This window comes from Ovis aries, chromosome 3 (genome assembly GCF_016772045.2).
Source record: "Ovis aries strain OAR_USU_Benz2616 breed Rambouillet chromosome 3, ARS-UI_Ramb_v3.0, whole genome shotgun sequence".
NCBI lineage: Eukaryota > Metazoa > Chordata > Mammalia > Artiodactyla > Bovidae > Ovis > Ovis aries.
The window spans coordinates 70,937,728-70,953,711 of NC_056056.1; the positions used below are offsets into that span (position 1 = coordinate 70,937,728).

At 38.8% G+C, this 15,984-nt stretch overlaps 1 long non-coding RNA gene and 1 pseudogene across 1 annotated transcript in view; one reads left to right on the plus strand and one right to left on the minus strand.

Annotated features, from left to right (window-relative positions):
* LOC132659407 (uncharacterized) overlaps positions 1-15,984 on the plus strand; it is a 510,129-nt gene that overhangs the window by 331,749 nt on the left and 162,396 nt on the right. The window lies entirely within an intron of this gene.
* LOC114113935 (small ribosomal subunit protein eS6-like) lies at positions 13,026-13,969 on the minus strand (annotated as a pseudogene).

A 15,984-nucleotide genomic window follows, 5' to 3' on the forward strand; every position in this document is an offset into this window, starting at 1 on the left:
CTGAACCTGGGTTTTATCCTAGATGTCCTTTCTTTAGCTTTCTCTTTTCTGTTTCCCCTTCACGTTCCTCAACTAGTGCTTCATTTCAAGTCCTTTACCTTTTCTCACCTGCATTATTCAATATTGTATTGCCAGTCTTCCTGCATGCAGCCTAGTACGTCCTGGATCCAAATTCTCCACTACCACAAGAGAGAGAGAGATTTTGAAAAATAAGTAATGTGATGTTTTATTCCCCTTCAAGACTCCAGACTTTTTAGGGCATCAGAGAAGGCCATCCATGGTTTTATCTTATTTACTATTTCCAGATTTCCATTTTGTCATGTTCTTCTGGCATTTCATCCCAAAGGTAGATACATCTACTTGAAATTTTCCAGTTTTGTTTTTCGTCATACAGCTCATTCTGGTACATCGTTCCCATTTTCCCCATTCATTCACATAGTAGGAGGTACCTATTTATCTTTTGATATTCAGCTCAACAACGAATGCCTTTCCAAAGCCATTCTAACATGTTCCTATAGACAGATAGATATCTCCAGCTAAGCATTCTCTTCTCTGGTTCCTCTCTGTATTCAGATGTCTGTTGTTGCAAGCATAAGTTATTTCCTTCTTTACTTTTCTATCTTCCTTGACTGTAAGTTCCTGATGGCAAGATCTGTGGCACCAGGATCTAGCCAGGGCATGGCTCAGTCAGTTTGCAGAAGTGGAAATAAATAAATTGAGAGTGAAACCAAGATCTCAGATCTAAAGACTCTAAAAGACAGCATTCTGGCAATGGTCTAAAGGAATAGATCAATAATGGACTGAATAGTCTGGATTACATATTTTACACTTATATTAGTTAAGAAACTTGTTAGAGAATCCATAAATTAGTCTACAAAACCTACTCTGAAGTTTTCTTAGTATCTATACGTGAACTGTCATTTTTCTATAAATGTATTTCAATGTGGGTCTATAAAAATGAGTTAGCCTAAAACAGCATCAAAATAATGACTTCATCCCTAATAAAGTGGATGAGTGTATTAAAAGATGTTGGGTCTAATTAATGCTGATAAAATATAATATTTTCTCATGCCCATTATGAAACAGCATAAAGTAGACCAATGTAATGGCAAGCGCCTCAGAAAATTAGAAATGATTCATTAAATGTGAGATACAACTAAAGAAAAAATTTTACAAAAATCAAATATCAAAAAAACTGATAAGCTAAATTGTCTATATTTACATATATTCATAATTTATTTTCCCCAGCTCTCTGTATTTAGCTCATTTGGAAGTCATCTACAAGTTGCAGCTGTTGCTTAAGTCTTAAGTGTTTCTATATTCTGAGATAATAAGAATCAATTTAAATTCCAGTGCCTCAAAACATAATCAACTTCCATATAAACTTCCTTGCTTAAGGGCAGTGCAGAAATTGAGAATGTATGGTCTTAACAACTTGAGGTTCTAAGAAATGAAAGTTATTCTCTTTTCCTTTGTTTCTGTTTTGAGTGCACCTTTTGCAGTTCACTATTGGATGATCTATTTTTGTTTTCTTCAAATTTATGTCATTTGGTTAGAATAAAAAGCATACAGGCTCACAAATGACAATTTTTAACTGGGAGAAAATAGATTAAATAAAACCAGGGTGTAGGCACCAAAGACCTTAGGTCTTTTCATTGGGTTTGGAATGGGGAACCAACAACTGAAGCACATTTGCCTCCATGGTGAGGGCCCATGAGTTCTGACACTCAGATGTACAGCCAGCTGCCTAAACTCACATTCATGTGAATGTGGACAAGTTGTTTTAGTTTGGTAAATAGTTCTTAGGCGTTGTTAGAAGCACATTTATGCAGGCCAGTCTTTCAAATTATAATTGATCTGGTCTACATTTGCTCACATTTGCTCATGATGGTGACACTGTCCCAGTGGTTTGTAGTTTGTACTTTAATTATTTCACATGTGTATGGGTATACTCAGCACAGTCAGAGCTACTGAGTAGCTCTTCTTTTTCGCTTCTCTTTATTTTTCATTTCTTTGTCTTTTAGTTATTTTTGCCTCTTCCTGCATTCACTCACTCACTCGAGTCCCCTCTGAATATTAACCAGGTACTGAGCTCCTCAGTTCTGGGCTTGTAACCCATGCCTTTTCTTTAAGAAAGGGAGCTGTGCCCTTGGTAAAAATCCTTTCTCCTCACACTTTCCCCTCTTTCCTTCATGCTGCCACTCCATCCTCCCCTCTCTGAAGTTGTGCATGCTATCATTTATTGGGTAGATACTGCGTGTCAGGTCCTGTATGGTCACTGCATATATATCATTACATCACTTCACGCAACCACCTATGAAGGAGAACCAATTACCTCATACTTCATCCAGGAGAAAACCAGAGCCCATTGTAAACTGCCTCAAAGTTTAGAGTTAGTGAGTAAATAGGCCATGAACAAAATCCAGTTGTGTCTGACTCAAAAGTCCATTCTATTCTATTGCTTCATTTTTACTTCTTTAATAGATTTTAACTTACAACTTCTAAAAGTTTTAGAAATCAAGATACTGAACTTGTTACGAGGGCTTTTTTATGGCTATCACATCTCTAATGTTGGTTTGGCTTTCAGAGAGATTACTTTTCCAAATGGATTTGTAGAAGGTGGGGAGTGTACATGGAAGAGTGATTATTTTCAAAATTCAATTGAATGCTTACACTTTTATAACTAAAATAGTAATTGGAACATAAAATATTTTGACAGCACTTCAGTTTTTATTTTAGAGCAACAGGTCCCTTAATAAAGGATCTGTTTAATGGAGACCTTTACAAATTGAACAAATGCAGAGCTCTCTCTCCCAGTCTGACAAGAAGGTCAGCCATCTGCCCTCAGAATTTGAATGATGGGGCTGTCATTTAGGTTGGTATTTGAAATCAAACTATTGCTATGAAATTCTAAATTACAAAGTGAAGAGAGGATGGTTGGTTTATGATATGGAAATTATCTTCAAATTATTTCCCCTAAATGTCCCAGTTTAGAAGCCACAAAGTATTTTCTTTGGTTTGGACAATACTAGACCACCTCTCAATCAGACTAAAAAAATAAAATAATTTCCTGTTTTAAATCAGTAACTATTTCCTCAGATTCCAGGTTGCATTTAACACTGTGCTTGATATTATGGATAATATAAATATACTTTGAGATATGATACTTGAGACCAATCTAAAACATTTGGGCTTGCAGTACAGTTGTTGAAATAAATACTTATCAGTTCCAAGAGATTTTGAAGATCAAGAAGAGGAATAAACTCCACAAGTGAAGTTCTTTACTCTGTGGAAAATTTTGTTAGGGTATTTTTTTTTGATTAGAGCAACACACATCCTCAAATAGAATACAAACTGACATAATGATAATAGTTTCCACTTCCAGTGTGTCATACCAACTTATCAAATAGTCTAGATTGCAATAATACAGAGACATTTGTATCTAGGAGAAAACTAAAAGGTTCTTGATATAGTAAACATGCTTCTAAGTGGGAAGATACATCAAATATCATTTTAGCATTCTTAGTACTATGGCAGGATATATAGGTATGTTGGAGGGGCAGTATGTGCAGAGCAGAAAACACAAATGAGATGGAAATGAACTTATAGAGATATATGCAAGAAGTCTCTCAACACTATGTCATTTAAGACAATAAACAGTGTCACCTTCTAATCTTTCATCTTAAAACTGTGTAGATTCATAATTAGAATTAGACTTTGGATTTTTCACCTTTCCTCTAATGAGGTAAAGCCACATTAGCTTGGTGGTTGCCTTACCTGTTGATGCTAGATATTAGACAAAGCCCTAAGATATTGCTGTTATGGTGATAAGAAGGGAAAGGGAATTATACATTCTTTTGTGATGTGAAAGGTATTTGAATCACAAAGTCATCTAGTGAGAGCCTTTTAATGTGGGATTGATGTGTCATACTTTCCACTCCATCATGCTGGCGTGAATGATGAGGTCCATAAACGTTCCGTATAGCTGGTAAGTCAGAGTGGTCTCTATCCTTAGTACTTTAGGGAAGAAAAACTAAGGAACCATTTATTCTTATGTAAATGAAATGTGTTAGTAATTATAGTTTTCCATCCAGTCAAGTTCAGTTAGGCATTTGGATGCAGCTTTGGCATAATTTGGCTGCAAAGAATATAATTGGTCTGATTTCGGTGTTGACCATCTGGTGATGTCCATGCATAGAGTCTTCTCTTGTGTTGTTGGAAGAGGGTGTTTGCTATGATCAGAGCGTTCTCTTGGCAACACTCTATTAGCCTTTGCCCTGCTTCATTCCATATTCCAAGGCCAAATTTGCATGTTACCCCAGGTGTTTCTTGACTTCCTACTTTTGCATTCCAGTACCCTAGAATGAAAAGGACATCTTTTTTGGGTGTTAGTTCTAAAAGGTCTTGTAGGTCTTCATAGAACCATTCAACTTCAGCTTCTTCAGTGTTACTGGTTAGGGCATAGACTTGGATTACCGTGATATTGAATGGTTTGCCTTGGAAATGAACAGAGATCATTCTGTCGTTCTTGAGATTGCATTCAAGTACTGCATTTTGGACTCTTTTGTGGACCATGATGGCTACTCCATTTCTTCTAAAGAATTCCTGCCCACAGTAGTAGATATAATGGTTATCTGAGTTAAATTCACCCATTCCAGTCCATTTTAGTTCACTGATTCCTAGAATGTCGATGTTCACTCTTGCCATCTCTTGTTTGACTACTTCCAATTTGCCTTGATTCAGGGACCTCACATTCCAGGTTCCTATGAAATATTGATTGATCCTTACAGCATCAGACCTTGCTTCTATCACCAGTCACATCCACAACTGGGTATTGTTTTTGCTTTGGCTCCATCCCTTCATTCTTTCTGGAGTTATTTCTCCACTGATCTCCAGTAGCATATTGGGCACCTACTGACCTGGGGAGTTCCTCTTTCAGTATCCTTTCATTTTGCCTTTTCATACTGTTCATGGGGTTCTCAAGGCAAGAATACCAAAGTGGTTTGCCATTTCCTTCTCCAGTGGACCACATTCTGTCAGACCTTTCCACCATGACCTCTCCGTCTTGGGTGGCCCCACAGGGCATGGCTTAGTTCCATTGAGTTAGACAAGGCTGTGGTGTGTGATTAGATTGACTAAAAAAAATTTTCTTTGAGTATGGTTTGTGTGTCTGCCCTCTGATGCCTCTTGCAACACCTGCCATCTTACTTGGGTTTCTCTTACCTTGGACGTGGGGTATCTCTTCAGGGTTGCTCCAGCAAACCACAGCCAATGCTCCTTAACTTGGATGAGGGGTATCTCCTCATAGCCACCCCTCCTGACCTTGAACATGGAGTAGCTCCTCTCAGCCCTTCTGCGCCCACGCAACCACAGCTCCTTGGACAAAGGGTTGCTCTTCTTGACCGCTGCCCCTGACCTTGGGCATGGGTAGCTCCTCCTGGCTGCTGCCCCTGACTGTGACTCAGATCATGAACTCCTTATTGGCAAATTCACACTTAAATTGAAGAAAGTAGGGAAAAACACTAGACCATTCAGGTATGACCTAAATGAAATCCCTTATGATTATACAGTGGAAGTGAGAAATAGATTTAAGGGACTATTTCTGATAGATAGATTGCCTGATGAACTATGGATAGAGGTTCGTGACATTGTATAAGAGACAGGGATCAAGACCATCCCCATGGAAAAGAAATACAAGAAAGAAAAACGGCTGTCTGGGGAGGCCTTACAAATAGCTGTGAAGAGAAGAGAAGCAAAAAGCAAAGGAGAAAAGGAAAACTATAAGCATCTGAAAGCTGAGTTCCAAAGAATAGCAAGGAGAGATAAGAAAGCCTTCCTCAGTGATCAATGCAAAGAAATAGAGGAAAACAACAGAATGGAAAAGACTAGAGATCTTGTCAAGAAAATTAGAGATACCAAGGGAACATTTCATGCAAAGATGGGCTCGATAAAGGACAGAAATGGTATGGACCTAACAGAAGCAGAAGATATTAAGAAGAGGTGGCAAGAATACACGGAAGAACTGTACAAAAAAGATCTTCATAAACAAGATAATGACAATGGTGTGATCACTTACCTAGAGCCAGACATCCTGGAGTGTGAAGTCAAGTGGGCCTTAGAAAGCATCACTATGAGCAAAGCAGGTGGAGGTGATGGAATTCCAGTTGAGCTATTTCAAATCTTGGAAGATGATGCTGTGAAAGTGCTGCACTAAATATGCCAGAAAATCTGGAAAACTCAGAAGTGGCCACAAGACTAGAAAAGGTCAGTTTTCATTCCAATCCCGAAGAAAGGCAATGCCAAAGAATGCTCAGACTACCACACAATTGCACTCATCTCACATGCTAGTAAAGTAATGCTCAAAATTCTCCAAGCCAGGTTTCAGCAATGCATGAACCGTGAACTTCCAGATATTCAAGCTGATTTTGGAAAAGGCAGAGGAACCAGAGATCAAATTGCCAGCATCTGCTGGATCATGGAAAAAGCAAGAGAGTTCCAGAAAAACATCTATTTCTGCTTAATTGACTATGCCAAAGCCTTTGACTGTGTGGATCACAATAAACTGGAAAATTCTGAAAGAGATGGGCATACCAGACCACCTGACCTGCCTCTTGAGAAACTTATATGCAGGTCAGGAAGCAACAGTTAGAACCAGACACAGAACAACAGACTGGTTCCAAATCATGAAAGGAGTACGTCAAGGCTGTATATTGTCACCCTGCTTATTTAACTTCTATGCAGAGTACATCATGAGAAACGCTGGGCTGGAAGAAGCACAAGCTGGAATCAAGATTGCTGGGAGAAATATCAATAACCTCAGATATGCAGATGACACCACCCTTATGGCAGAAAGTGAAAAGAAACTAAAAAGCCTCTCGATGAAAGTGAAAGAGGAGAGTGAAAAAGTTGGCTTAAAGCTCAACATCTAGAAAACAAAGATCATGGCATCTGGTCCCATCACTTCATGGGAAATAGATGGGAAACAGTGGAAACAGTGTCAAACTTTATTTTTTGGGCTCCAAAATCACTGCAGATGGTGATTGCAGCCATGAAATTAAAAGACGCTTACTCCTTGGAAGAAAAGTTATGACCAACCTAGACAGTGTGCTCAAAAGTAGAGATATTATGTTGCCAACAAAGGTCCGTCTAGTCAAGGCTATGGTTTTTCCAGTGATCATGTATAGATGTGAAAGTTCGATTGTGAAGAAAGCTGAGCACTGAAGAATTGGTGCTTTTGAAGTGTGGTGTTGGAGAAGACTCTTGAGAGTCCCTTGGACTGCAAGGAGATCCAATCAGTCCATCCTAAAGCAGATCAGTCCTGGGTGTTCTTTGGAAGGACTGATGCTAAAGCTGAAACTCCAATACTGTGGCCACCTCATGCGAAGAGTTGACTCATTGGAAAAGACTCTGATGCTGGGAGGATGTGGGAGCAAGAGGAGAAGGGGACAGCAGAGGATGAGATGGCTGGATGGCATCACTGACTCGATGGACAGGAGTTTGGGTGAATTCTGGGAGTTGGTGATGGACAGGGATGCCTGGCGTGCTGCGATTCATGGGGTCGCAAAGAGTTGGACATAACTGAGCAGCTGAGCTGAACTGATTTGCATCATTTTGTAAAAAATGAAAAATTTTGTAGCACATTTGCAATGAAATTGTATTTTACTTTTTATGTGTTAACTCTGCTTGGAAGTTGAATGAATCTGATTTTTTTTTTTTCATGGCTTTGGAAAAGAGGAACATTATATGACATAAGACATTTTGTATTTTGCTGACTACGTAAAACTTTCTCTCTGAAATCTGGTTAATGCTTTCCTGATTTTCCATGTTATACACATTAAAGATCAGTTGATTAGGCTGATCGTGAATACCGGTCTCATTTTTTATTACAAATAAATTAGGTAAATTTATTAGGTAGCCTTAAAAAAAAAAAAACACAGTTTCATTTGTTTAGCTAACCCAATTACTATTATTTTCCTAGAAAAATGTGTTATGTGTTTATATCTAACTCCAAATTTAATGATATGGGACTGTAATTCCAAAATTATTACATCTAACTATAATTTTCAAAGGTCTATAACTTTTACTATTTTATGTAAATATAGGAAAAAGATCACAGTGTGTAATCAAAACAGTTGTAGTAGAAGAAATTTGAGTCAATCCATTTTCAAGATAGAATATGATAATTATAATGATCATGGATATGGGTAAGTTGGATTTGTTAAAATGACAATTTTTGTTCTAATCTCATTTTCCTCTCTTTATTTTTATGTATTGAACATCAGTTTAATTCTTTCTGCCTCCTTTTTCCCTTTCTCTTTATTTCCCCACTATCCAAGTCAATCAGGAATTAATTCCTCTTATCTCCTTGCAGCATTCTTGAATCTTATCCTACCATTTTCTTTCCTTTGCTTCCAATCATATCTATGCCTTTACTTCCTCATACTTAGATTATTGTTTTGTTCTCTAAAAGTTTCTCTCCCACTAACACTGTTTTCCAAAAGGTCACATTTTTATATAGTTTTTGGATTACTCTTCCAAATGGAGAATTTTCATTAAGTATTTCATTAAAGCAAAATGCTTTTACACTCACTTTACAATTTTCGCCTTTACAATGAAGGCCCACTTCCTGTCCTAGTGTATATGATATTCCATCATCTCCCTACATCTGCATTCCCAACCCTATCCTTGCTTTAACCCTCTTATGGATTCTATGCTCAGCCAGAATGGTTTAACAGCTGCAACATTCCACCTTCTAATATGTTCATTCACTTTATCCCCAGCACTCCAATATGTACTGTCTTCATTTAATTCCATCAAAACCTAAGATTCAAGTTTTGCCTCCTTGATAAGAAAAACAATTGATGAAACTATCCTGCAATGCTTTGTCTACTTCTGAGCTTTCATAGCACTCATATCTATACACCTTCATGGTGATCTGAAGAATGCATGTGTTTGTATATCTGTGTTTATGTATGTACATATGTATGTATTCATACATACACATCTCTTTCTCAAACTTCAGTTCAGTTCAGTTGCTCAGTCATGTCTGACTCTTTGTGACCTTATGGACTGCAGTATGCCAGGCCTCCCTGTACGTCACCAACTCATGTCCATTGAGTGGGTGATGCCATCCAACCATCTCATCCTCTGTTGTCCCCTTCACCTCCTGCCTTCAATCTTTACCAGCATCAGGGTCTTTTCCAGTGGGTCAGTTCTTTGCATCAGGCGGCCAAAGTACTGGAGTTTCAGCCACAGCATCACTCCTTCCAATGAATATTCAAGACTGATTTCCTTTAGGATAGACTGGTTGGATCCTTTTGCTTTCCAAGGGACTCTCAAGAGTCTTCTCAAACATGACAGTTCAAAAACATCAATTCTTCGGTGCTCAGCTTTCTTTATAGTCCAACTCTCACATCTGTATATGACTACTGGAAAAACCATAGCTTTGACTAGATGGACCTTTGCTGGCAACTAATGTCTCTGCTTTTTAATAAACTATGTATGTTGGTCGTAACTTTTCTTTCAAGGAGCAAGCGTCTTTAAATTTCAAGGCTGCAGTCACCATCTGCAGTGATTTTGGAGCCCAAAAATATAAAGTCTGTCACTGTTTCCACTATTTCCCCATCTATTTCCCATGAAGTGATGGGACCAGATGCTGTGATCTTAGTTTTCTGAATGTTGAGCTTTAAGCCAACTTTTTCACTCTCCTCTTTCACTTTCATCAAGAAGCTCTTTAGTTCTTCACTTTCTGCTATAAGGGTGGTGTCATCTGCTTATCTCAGGTTATTGATATTTCTCCTGGCAATCTTGGTTCCAGCCTATGCTTCATCCAGCCCAGTGTTTCTCATGATGTACTCTGCATATAAGTTAAATAAGCAGGGTGACAATATACAGCCTTAACTTACTCCTTTCCTGATTTGGAGCCAGTCTGTTGTTCCATGTCTTGCTGTTGTTTCTTGACCTGCATACAGATTTCTCAGGAGGTAGGTCAGGTGGCCTGGTATTTCAATCTCTTTCAGAACTTTCCACAGTTTGTTGCGATCCATACAGTCAAAGGCTTTGGCATAGTCAATAAAGTACTGTCTTCATTTAATTCCATCCATCCATAAGTAGATGCTTTTCTGGAACTCTCTTACTTTTTCAGTGATCCAGCGGATGTTGGCAATTTGATCTCTGGTTCCTCTGCCTTTTCAAAATCCATCTTGAACATCTGGAAGTTCATGGTTCATATGCTATTGAAGCCTGGCTTGGAGAATTTTGATCATTACTTTGCTAGCGTGTGAGATGAGTGCAATTGTGCAGTAGTTTGAGCATTCTTAGCATTGCCTTTCTTTGGGATTGGAATGAAAACTGACCTTTTCCAGTCCTGTGACCACTGCTGAGTTTTCCAGATTTGTTGGCATAGTGAGTGCAGCACTTTCACAGCATCATCTTTTCGGATTTGAAATAACTCAATTGGAATTCCATCACCTCCACTAGTTTCGTTTGCAGTGATGCTTCCTAAGGCCCACTTGACTTTGGACTCTAGGATGTCTGGCTCTAGGTGAGTGATCGTACCATCATGATTATCTGGGTCATGGAGAACTTTTTTGTATAGTTCTGTGTATTCTTGCTGCCTCTTCTTAATATCTTCTGCTTCTTTTAGGTCCATACCATTTCTGTCCTTTATTGTGCCCATCTTTGCATGAAATGTTCCCTTGCTAGCTCTAATTTTTGAAGAGATCTCTGCTGCTGCTGCTAAGAGATCTCTAGTATTTCCCATTCTAATCTTTTCCTTATTTCCTTTCATTGGTCACTGAGGAAGGCTTTCTTATCTCTCCTTCCTATTCTTTGGAAGTCTGCATTCAAATGGGTATATCTTTCCTTTTCTCCTTTGCCTTTCACCTGTCTTCTTTTCACAGCTATTTGTAAGGCCTCCTCAGACAACCATTTTGCCTTTTTGCGATTCCTTTTCTTGGTGATGATCTTGATCACTACCCCATGTACAATGTCATGAACTTCTGTCCATAGTTCTTGAGGCATTCTGTCTATCAGGTCTAATCCCTTGAAGTTGTTCGTTACTTCCACTGTATAGTTGTCAGGGATTTGATTTAGGTCATATCTGAATGGTCTAGTGGTTTGCCCTACTTTCTTCTATTTAGGAGTGAATTTGGCAATAAGGAGTTCATGATCTGAGCCATAGTCAGCTCCTGGTCCTGTCTTTGCTGATTGTATAGAGCTTTACAGGCATAATTACTGAAGATGAGGTCACACTGGATAAGGATGGGCCCTAATCCTATGACTGTCACCCTAAGAAGAAGAGAAAACACACAGAGAGGATGTCACATGAAAACAAAGGCAGACACTGGAGTGAGGAGTCCAAAAGCCAAGGAGGTCAAGGATTTCCATCAACCACCAGGCTCCTGGCTAGGAAGCTTCCAGAGGTGAGAAGATTTCTTCCCATGGAGTCTTCACAGAGCATGAAACTGCCAATGCCTTGTATTTTGACTTGCTCCCAGAACTCTGAGAGGTCACATTCTGAGATTCAAGGTAGACATGAATTTTGGGGGCACACTATTTAATCCAGTGTGCTACTTTAGGATATTTTAAGGATTTCATGAGATAATTCATGTAAAGTGTTTGGTGAAATTCACTGATACATGATGAGTGCTCGTAAAGTTAGATATTGATATGGCTATTACTATTACCAGATAGATATCCTTAATATTATCAAAGGATTATGTATATGAAATCAGAGACTTTAGTCATTTGATCATGCTGTTAAAGACATTTTCAAAATCCAAAGCTCAAATATTTAATAAAGAGATAAGCCATTCTCTATAAATATTAACTAACTACTTTAAAACTATTAGAAGTTATTGAGGGAGCACGTGTTTATAAAAATATAGGCATAAAAGACATAAAAGGGATAACATTTCAGAGGTATGATTAGAATACTTTGAATCTAGTGGAAACAAGAAAGGGAATTAAGGAAAGAATAAGGATATCAGTGGAGGAAGATGCTCTACTGTGCAGAGAAGTTTTGTTGTTAAGTCCTGTCTAACTTTTTGTGACCCCATGGATGTAACCCTCCAGGCACCTCAGTCCATGGGATTTCCCAGGCAAGAATACTGGAGTGGGTTTCCATTTTCTTTTCCAGGAATCTTCCTGACCCAGGATCAAACTCATGGCTCCTGCATTGGCAGGCAGATTCTTTACCATTTAGCCACCAGAGAAGCCCTGTAGAGATGTTAGAAAGCTTAACTACTCAGTCTCTGTTATCCTTTGTTCTTTTTTATCAAGGAAAATAAATTACAAACTGACAAGTAGAGTGTAAGCAAACATAAGTAAGGGAAAATGGAAGCTCCAGCCAGATAACAGTGGGTTACTTGCTCTTTTGAATCAAGTCAGTTCTTCAGAACTAAGGGAATACTTTTGGGATGGAGGTTGAACAAAGATGCAGAGGTGGAAAAGCAGCCACTGTTTTTAATTTTCAAGAATTGCAGAAAATGGGAGAGGTACTAGCAAACAGGGCCTTGCAGAATTCCTGGCTTAGATATAGTATTTATCATACTGTTTTCCTTTTTATTTTATTTTTATTTTTTATTTTTTTCTGTGCACATCCTTCATAGATGCAAGTGTCTAAAAACAGGTACAGTCAAGTCCCTTGCAGAGTGTGAAATATAATAAAAATGTAAATAAATTCACTTGAGTTGAAAAGGTTTCTGTTAATGTATTAAATCTGCACTGTTTTTAAAAGCTTTGTAAAACTATTCTAGAAATGGTATCCATTAACTGTGTTTTTCACAAGTTATTCTTTTTACATATGACAATGTCCATCTTCACAAGGGCACTTTTCATATATCCTGTAGAAACTGCATTCCTTAAAATAAAGTCTGTCAAAGATTAATAGTCCTAAGTCATTTATTTCCTCTATCTTGTCCCACGCCTTGCTGAAAAGTCAATCAATCAATGTAAGAATTCTGAGACACCCACTAAAGGAACTCTGTTCTGGCCATGGCTTCCACTATCATATGTGGTCTGGTTCTGAATCTGAAGGACTGTCACTTTCAAGGATCTCCTGCAGACCTATTCCACTGCTAGATTATGCAGCACCTCCTTTTCCATGTTTGTGGACCTTCATTTATCTATCTGATCACCAATTAAAAGTCAAGAAGGGAGAGCTGGTGTCTGGTCTGCTTTATTTGTCACTCTCAGAATACCTCATTTTTGACTGGACTCAGACTTGGAAGCAGAAGCTCTCAGGGAGGACAGCCTCCGTCTCTTGGCGATCTGCTCCTGCCGTTTTTCTTTGGCCTCCTTCATTCTCTTGGCCAAAAGTTTAGCATATTCTGCAGCCTCTTCTTTATTTTTCTTAGTACGCTGTTTCTTCAGAGCAATACGTCAGCGTTTGTGTTGCAGAACTCGGGGAGTCACGAGACGCTGAATCTTGGGTGCTTTAGTCCTAGGTTTCTTACCATCTTTGTTTAGGGGCTTTCGCACAACATATTGGCGGACATCATCTTCTTTAGAGAGATTGAAAAGTTTGCGGATTCTGCTAGCTCTTTTGGGACCCAGGCGACGAGGCACTGTAGTATCAGTGAGTCCGGGAATATCCTTCTCCCCTTTTTTCACGATGACCAAATTGAGAACACTCAGATTGGCATCCACAATGCAACCCCGCACAGATTTGCGCTCTCTCCAGTCCTCCTTGGTCTGTAACAGGAATGCCCCTTACTCAGAAGCAGGCGAACTCGGCCATGGGTCAAGACACCCTGCTTCATGGGGAAACCCTGCTTGTCGTTCCCGCCACTGATTCGGACCACATAACCCTTCCATTCTTCACCCAAGGCGTCAGCAGCAACTTCTGTGGCCATAAGTTTTCGTTCATCGTCCACTTCAATGAGCTTCTGGCAGCCAGTGGCCGGGAAAGAGATGTTCAGCTTCATTCTGAAGTGGCCGACAGCCTCCAAGGCGCCACGAAAAAGAGGTGTTTTCCTTTTTAAGTGGGCTAATAAAGTTGGTATCTCCCCCAAGCAAATTTTAGAAAACTGATCACTGAATTCACTAAGAGTAACTAGGTTAAACTTTTCCTTTTATAGTAAATAATACACATATTTGAATAATACAGGTATTTGAATCTCAGCAGAACATGTGACAGTTTTTTATAATGATTTCAGTAACAAGTACAATAAATATGGGTATGACAATATCCTAGTTTGAGAGATTTGTAACTGGCAACATAACTCTATTCAAGGAATTTTGCATGCATGTGAAACTTAGAAAAATATAATAGGTAGGAAGGTGGGGTCACCTTTCAAAATTATCATAATATGGATTTCCGGTCAAGATAAGACCATGAGTTAATGCTTTAATTCATATTTTCTGCTTCAAACACATAGATAAACTATGACAAGGCAAAATAAAAATTACACTGCTATGCTAAAATACAAAACAAAACAAAATCATAAATAAAGAAAAAGAATCTCCATGGATCTGACTCAGATGAAACAAAAAAATGATGACTGTAGATGGACTACACAATTTCTGGCCCTTGACCTCAGCAGAAAGTTGTGGTTTCATTCAACCCTTTAGGGACAAAAGAAATTTAAGTACTTCATAGGGGATGGGACCCTGAAGAAGACTCCTTGATTGTATCCAGGAACTGTTCAAGAAGCTTATGAAAGTAAACTGAGAGAAAAATAAAACCTTGCCATTATATGGGGTATTGGATGTAAGCAAGCAGCTGAACTAGAGATTTGCATGGTCCTACACAATCTCCCAACCAGGTCTGAACTAAGCTGTGCCCTGGACCACTAATTGAATCTGTAATTTTATCAACAGCACAATGGGCACGAGTCCTCAGTTTCCATTAGAGTACTGAGGGTTTGAAAAGTGACAACTGCAAAACCTTTCAATGTAGAAGAAAGAACACAGAGAAAGATGGAAAGACAAAATAATAACAGAAACAAAAACTAAATATTCAAAATGAGCACTCAAACCAAAATTCAAAAAAGCCTAAGTAATTGTAATTGCAAAAGACAGCCCATCAACACTCAAAACATGGATTTATTCCCAAAGAAACAAACCATAAGAACAGCAGCACAAGGGATTTTAAATATTTGTCTAGAATACTTAAGACAATGTTTTATGAAGGAGCATAATGTTATAAAGTATATAAACATAAATCAAGGAAGGACAGACGGTTATGTAAAAGGAACATTAATAATGAAAAATATAGTCATTAAAATATTTTTAAATGGAACAAATTAGATGAACTCTAGATTATACCTGGTGAGTGGAGTATGATATTCATTGGAAGGACTGATGATGAAGCTGAAACTCCAATACTTTGGCCACCTGATGTGAAGAACTGACTTATTTGAAAAGACCGTGATGCTGGGAAAGATTGAAGGTGCGGGGAGAAGGGGACAACAGAGGATGAGATGGTTGGATGGCATCACTGAGTCAATGGACTTGAGTTTGAGTAATCTCCAGGAGTTGGTGCTGGACAGGGGGGCCGGGCGAGCTGCAGTCTATGAGGGCTCAAGAGTTGAACACGACTGAGCGACTGAATGGAAATGAATACAGATTGTCTTACCTGTCTCCTGATAAAGCTGTATGTGTGTCAAGAAACAATAGTTAGGCCCCTGCATGGAACAACTGATTGGTTCAGGATTGAGAAGGGAGTACGACTGGGCAGTCTGCTGTCACCCTGTTTATTTAACCTATACACTGACTACATCATGAGAAATGCTGGGCTGGATGAGTTACAGGCAGGAATCAAGATAGGTGGGAGAAACATTAACAACCTCAGATATGTGGATGATACCACTCTAATGGCCGAAAGAGAAGAGAAAGTAAAGACCCTCTTAATGAGGGTGAAAGAAGAGAGTGAAGAAGCCAGCTTTAAAGGAAGTATTTAAAAAAACTAAGATCATGGCCCCATGATGTTAGTAATGGGGCACCTGGCCCCATTACTTCATGGCAAATAGAAGGAGAAGA